The sequence below is a fragment of the Cydia strobilella genome, chromosome 8, assembly GCF_947568885.1.
Source record: "Cydia strobilella chromosome 8, ilCydStro3.1, whole genome shotgun sequence".
Taxonomy (NCBI): domain Eukaryota; kingdom Metazoa; phylum Arthropoda; class Insecta; order Lepidoptera; family Tortricidae; genus Cydia; species Cydia strobilella.
In genome coordinates, this window is record NC_086048.1 from 149,769 (window position 1) to 157,023 (window position 7,255).

The following is a 7,255-nucleotide window of genomic DNA, read 5'->3' on the forward strand; positions in this document are numbered from 1 at the left end:
ACTCAAAAATATTTAAACTATTCAATGGATCCGTGACAGATTTTTCATACGATGCCTAGGAAATTTTAAGCTACTTGACCTAAATAACCTATATTATTTTATAGGGAACGTGTGTAAACTGTAGGGGGCAGTACACGAGTCCACTAGCTGCTAGTGTTTATCGGCCAGAAGATGTCACACCACGGTCCTTTTATTGCACTTCATCGCGCCCACGTTTGGCTTCAGAATAAATAACAAGAGCACACAGTGTACAGATATCATATCACACGACATAACACACGGAGACTTTACGACTTGGCCAATTGGTGCGGTTGTACGTGGGTGAGGGGGTGAAGGGGTGGAGGGGGCCCACGCTTCCTTCGCGGGTACTTAATGAAGGAACTCCCGTCTTCCGGTGACCTCAAATTGTTTCCTTATATCTGAGAACTCTTGAAATGAAATCAAGATGCTTCTAATGCAAGAAAATTATTACAAAAGTACCGATATTAGTACAAATTGTTTAGTAACACTAATACTACATGCCAATAGTATATGTGATAATAAGTGTTTGTAAACACGACCCATTGAATGTGAATTATCCTTCTATTGATAGAGCCATTGATTGTTTTGTTCTCGTCGGTAACGTCGATTCTTGTTATTGGGGATATAAATATTTGCCTTACGTTTTCGTACATAAAAGGTGAATAAAAGGCTTTACGAAGGATCGCAGCCTTTATATCGTTCTGAAGAGGCTCGATCGAACGAACGCTCGTGGAACGGGTTATTACGTTTTACAGGCCAATTCGAACGTACACTGACATCGGACTGACATCTAAGTTAACTGTGTCATTCAAATATCGTGCATTGCACTCGTACTTGTCAGTGCACGTATTGGCGCGGGCAAACGCACGATAACTAAATAATATGATAATAATATTGAATAATATGATTCAAATATCATTCAAATGTCAGTTACGTTCGAAGTGGCCTGTTACTAGGAACGCTCCTAACATCGCACGCCTGCACGCGTACGTGTTCGGTCTAATTTCGATGTCATGTTGTTTTTACCTGTGAGTATTCGGTAGCCTGCCTTGAGCCGCCCGTAGCCTGAAAAAACCTTACATTCCATTCAACTTAGAATATTTTTTCCTGATAAATCAAAATTTCATTATTCTTGGTAAATTTTCATTTGTGGGCGCTATGGATGCTATGGAGCTCTGTCTCTGTCTGAAATTCATCAAAAATGATGATTTTTTTACGTGTAGGTAGTTCGTTCATACTTGGTTCACCAGATAGTACAAACTTACAATAACCTTAACATTCCGAAAAGTCTGTTATGTGGGTGCAGTAACCATCGGATACCCTACATCGGAGCTAGAAACATAAAAGGTTATGGCTAAGGCAAAGGTTAAGGGAAGGCCCTTTCTTCTATACAACTCAAAACTTTTAGCTAATAGCTCTAGTAGTTGAGGTTTCTTAAAACCCCTAATTCTGAGGCTAAGAGTGCACATTCACATATTATTCATGTCGACCATAAATACGACACTCGTGCGAAATTGGGCTTCTGTGTCATAAAGTTTCAGAGCGAGCATATTTTTCCGATCCATGCGCGCGGGGTAAGGGGGGAAGGTGGAACAATCGGGTTTAATTGCTACATGGACCCGCGGCGGAGATTCGGCTTTATCGCTCGATGACAATTTACGAGCGACCGCGGCCATGCTGGGTGTTGGGCTGTTGTTGTTAGCACTTACCGAACATTTATTTATATTTGTTTAGGTACCTGATGGCGAGTGTCTCAAACTAACCTTTTCCCGTGATTTCAACCAATCATCTCGTTGAAACGGATAATTTCCAATAATCCTTACTTAGTAAGTTTAAGCTGTGCATAATCTATCAGTATCTATTCCGGTACCGTTCGAATTCAGACTAGGTATACCAGCAACACTTACTGCAGTAGTATTGCAGCACGACACCTTAGGTACCTACTGCCTAACGGTGGTAATGTCGCGCTGCAATATTGCAGCAGTAACGCCGGTGTAGTCTGAATCCGAGCAGTACGTTTTGATACGTGAGTTTTATATATTTAGATGGTTGCCTTTTATAAAAGGTTCGTGCGAGCTCTCGAGCAAAATATTATGTAAAAGTACACATAAAATTGTTACAGATGTAAAGGTCAAGCTTGCCCGGTTTTAGATAGGCCAACGCTCGTCTGCACCGGTTAAAGCAGTAATAGTCAAGGAGCTCTGCATCAAAGTTTGATCAGGTCCACGCGAGGACGCCGTTATATATGTCCTCTCGAGTTCAGCGATATCGCTAGTCTCGTGTGGGTCTGGAGGCGTTTTCTGATTGTAATAACACTAATAACACATATTATTATCTACCAGTGTCAAAAGTGGCGTTTCTGGTTGAATAAATGTCATTATTGAGATGGCCAGAGTTGAACGTTTCAATAGTGACTGCACTGTGGCAACGACAGCAATTCAATTTATCGAGGACATTGACAGAGACCTCTGTTTCCAGCTGCTGCGCAATTTTAAATTAATAATGACCAATTGTTCCATTTTATAGATACATACTTCAAACAAATCGTAGTCTAAACCGTTGAAAGTAGTATATAGAAATTTAAAACATACGCTCTTTAGAGCTCCACTAAAATTATTTCACATTTATTCAAAATTCGATCCTTAAAGGTTGAAAATTGGGTTGGATTAGAGTAGGTAACCTTTATGACCTGGTACCAAGTGCCGGGAGCCTCGCCTTAACAACAAACACACCTAATTGTCGAAGCTGGTGTTTGTTCAGCGCCTACTAAAAGGTCCCATTTGTTTAGGACAATCCGCCCATTCGGAAGTTCCCGCAAACTTTTTGTCTCTTTGTCCTCTGAAGGATTTCCACCCACAGACTTTGCATTATGAAACGTTGACAATGGTTCTGGTGGTGAAAGCATTAGAAAGGGTCCGTGAATAAAACAGTTTAATCCTTTATTGATTTCATTAATTATACTTGGAGCCCGATTCAGTTTGAACTACTTGTTACAGTTTTTGACCTTATTTTGACACGATCTTGAAAAGCGCTCACGCTGAGTGGTGCATCACCAAGACCATCGTAAGGTCGTATCACCACCAGTCCAGTGGTCGTACCAGTCCGAAACAATACAAACTGAGAAATGTTAGAATTTGGCACTTACTTCATTCCATATCTATAAAATGGTACTGGTTTACATAGACAGTGAGGTCCCCGCGTATTTCTTTTACTTTTAAAATACTACACCATAAGCTCCACTGCTTAATTATTTAATTACATTTCACAAAATTTCTTAGTACAATAACATAGAAAGTACTATAACTAGTACTATTACCCGTAGAACTCCGTTTTTATTGGAATGCGTAAATTATAAGATTACGGACATGTATGGCAGCCTAGATAGCCGATAAAAGCGCGACCATCTTTAGGCCCGCCGTAGCAAACGTAAAAGCAACTAAAGCCTATAAGGGTTAGTTTTATAGAGGCTAATTTGAATGTACGGTGTAGGTACACTGACGTCTAAATGACATCATTATGATGTCAGTGTACGCTCGAATTGGCCTGGTAATTTTATAAATATACGCCATCTAAGTAATAAGTAGGCAAATCTGCGCGTCTCGGATAAACACACACACACACAGCCGTAGCAGGTGCAAAAGAACGAGGACTTGACAAAAAGTGCATTAGTTAGCGACGAGCTGTTTGCGGTGTTTGTTTGTTTGACGTGTTTGCTGGTTAAACTGCAATAATCTACATATAAATTTAGTAAACACCAAATTAATGATTTTTTACCAAAGAACGAATAAAATGATTTATAATATAGGTAACTGTGACATGGAATAATTATATAAATGAGTAAACTGATAATACTAAATTTTTAGGATTTAGGCGAAGCGGGGCTCCTATATCTAGGCGGTTTGCCCTTCGGGCATCTGAAGCTACCTAACAATAGTTATTTGTTATACAAGGGTGCAAAGTTGTATTTTACCCGCGAATGTGAAATTGAAACACGAGAAGTAAAATACATTTGCACCCGTGTGTAACACAAAACTATAGCGAGGAAAGTGCAACATCCACAAGCGTTAGATCATCTTCATCAACTGGAATCATTAATTTTTTTACGATATTATAACAAAAAACTCTCGAAATTCTGTACTTTTACGTGAGAAGTTTTAAAGTAAAATATTTGTTGTCCATGTTGACATTTCTGACGTATGAAATGTCAATGCGTTTTGAAATTGCATCAACTTAACTTGTGCGTTCAGAATTATATTTAACATAATTATTAAAAAACAAACGTTTATTATGGAATTTTAAGGTTTATGACTTAAAATCATTAAATAAAGCTAAATCTGGTATTTTTTATTACATTCATAAATCATTTATTTAATGATAATTAATATCGAACGAACCATTATTATGAGCGTTTTACGTTTTGTTATCTGTCAAGCTACTTAAACACGCTCCATCCAAGGTCAAATTACTTTCCCCACTAGTGGATAAAATGCGTTTTTCCCCGCTTGTTTTAAAGGATAAAAGACGGCTTTCCGAGCTAGTGAGGGGAAAACCTAATATACCTATTCATCTAGTGTGACGTCCATGAAAACATTACACTTTGGGGAAAAAAGCGTAGATGTAGTAAGTAGATGTTTTCACGCCGGACGTTTAGAAAACTTCAACTATACATACATAAGTGCATCCGAACATAAGTGCTGTCGACGAACCGAACCGTCTCACAGTTATACCGACCTGGTACATCTATACCAGTAGACAGAGGCAATCAGCTGCTACAGCTCCGTACAATGGCTGTGCTTGTACAATGACTTCGCTGCAAGTGGCAGCAATCCTGCAATCTGCTGCGCTCTGTTACTCCGCGATGCCGTTTTTGTTTCGACGAGGCTCGGAGCGGTTTCGAACTAAAAAAATTGTGATGATTTGATATTACTTGGAATCAAAGAGGATATAATAGGATAGAGCGGTACTGTCATAGTAAATTTTGTAACCACTGTAAGTTCACTGCCATCTATCGACACACGATTAAAACTAAAAATTAAAATATCAAAAAATGTATTTATATACGGATAAATGATTTTTTTGATTGCATTCATTATATTAATTATTTTTATACGATTTTGACCTATGTTCTTACACTGATATGCGTTAAAATTGTTAAATAACAAACGAAACCGTCAACGCCATCTCTACGAGAGTAGGCCAAAGGTAGTGGCGCCATCTGATCGAGAATCAAATTTTCTTGATTTTCAAGGCACGTTTTTTTTCTTAGACTGTATCCATCTATTACGGAGTTATATCTATCTTTGCATGTAATGTTACTCGCTATAGTGTTTATTGCCCTAATACGTATAATAATCAGAAAGGTCAAATTCGGATAGCGACTGTAATCACAATCATAATCGTTGTTACAAATTACAAGGAACCTGGCAAGTTATAGTAAGGAAATTCTTAAAAATTATTAATTCTTAAACCTAATGCAATAAGGTTAGTAGCCACTTATTATTTAAGAATTGTTTCATTATAGATTATTATTTTTCAGCACCGTAGGCTTAACCCCTCGAACGCCCGTGTCAAAAATTTGCTACTGAATTTTTATATTTTTTTTATATTAGCCTATTTTGGTGTCCCACTGCTGGGCAAAGGCCTCCCCTCGTTTTCTCCACTCGACCCTGTCATCGCCATTTTCCCAACATTTGGGGTAGATTGCGTCCAAGTCGTCCCGCCATCTCCTTTTTGGTCTGCCTGAACCCCGGCCTGCACCGTCTATGGTGCTCCGTGGGTCCCACTCAGTAACCATTTTGGCCCACCTTTCCGGGTGCATGCGACAGACATGACAGACATGTGAATGACTGAGTTAATAAAAGAAATATATCTTTATTTCAGAACGTTCAAAATTCCATACAATATTGTTAATACCATCGTTATAGCTATGTGTTAGTAAATACATTAAAAATAAAAACCTTAATTGATAACCTTGAAATTGTGAATTTTAATTCAAACTTCAACTTGAACTTTAGTTCAAATTGTCTGTGACGTATACGGAACAAGGCGTTCGAAGGGTTAATCAATTAAAAGCATTTTTAGTCTTATAGTAAATAAATTATTGGCAATACAGCAGCATTACTGCTGCAGCGTTGCTAATGAATATCAGTTCGAATTAGGAATATAATAATATTGCGCAAAATACGGTAGATAAACAATAACTGAATTAGTTTTTCGAATTTTATTTGCGATTGTCACTGTTGAGACAGTATCCATATCGATATCAAATCAAGTTAGGTTTTTTAACTTCAAATCAGCATACATTTTCCAACGTACGAGAGTAAAGTGCACACGGCAAATGCAAGCAGTGTTTTAGAAGTAGAATGAGTCAAAACAAGGGCTGTGATAATTAGGGTCGCTTGTTTCGTGCCGACGGCAGGTAATTTTCGTGTCAGTTTTTGAAGGTGTGAGAAATTAGGTGTTACTCGTAGGTAGGTATTGTAGGTAGGTTACTCGTAATAGGTAGGTGTACCCGTTTAGATGGGTACACATTAAAAGTAGCCTTTAATTCTAGGAGTCAAGTTTAACAATGGGCAAGTTCCAGAACATTCTCAAAATTTCCGCAAATTCAAAGAAATTCATGAAAAAGTGAAGAATAGTACATTTCGATGCTAGTGCGGAAAGTATGCCATGACTTCACGAGTACCGAGATATCTTGCCACGAGCCGTAGGCGAGTGGCAAGACTCGGGACGTGTGAAGAATGACATATCCGCACGTGTATCGAACGACGTTTTTTAATACAGTTGCGAAAAAATAAGAAAAGCAACAAGTAAGGAATGGAATTCGAAACTTAAATTATTAATTCTGTGACATATCCGCACGTGTATCGACCGACGTTTTTTAATACAGTTGCGAAAAAATAAGAAAAGCAACAAGTAAGGAATGGAGTTCGAAACTTATATTATTAATTCTGTGACATCATTGACATTGACATTATGAAGAGGTGCTTTTCTAGCTTTTATTCGACTAGAATAGATTTTGTTATTATTATTGAACCCACTTCAATGAAAGTTTTTTTTTTCAAATGCATGTTCTATAAGACAGAAACAATTGTAAATATTAAAACATTGTACTATTATTACCTAAATATCGTTATTTACGATCGTATATTTATAAAAACAATATCGAATGTTGCCTTTGGAAACTTAAAACATTCTTGCAGTAAGAAAATACGCCTCTTCTTTGACAGGCGTT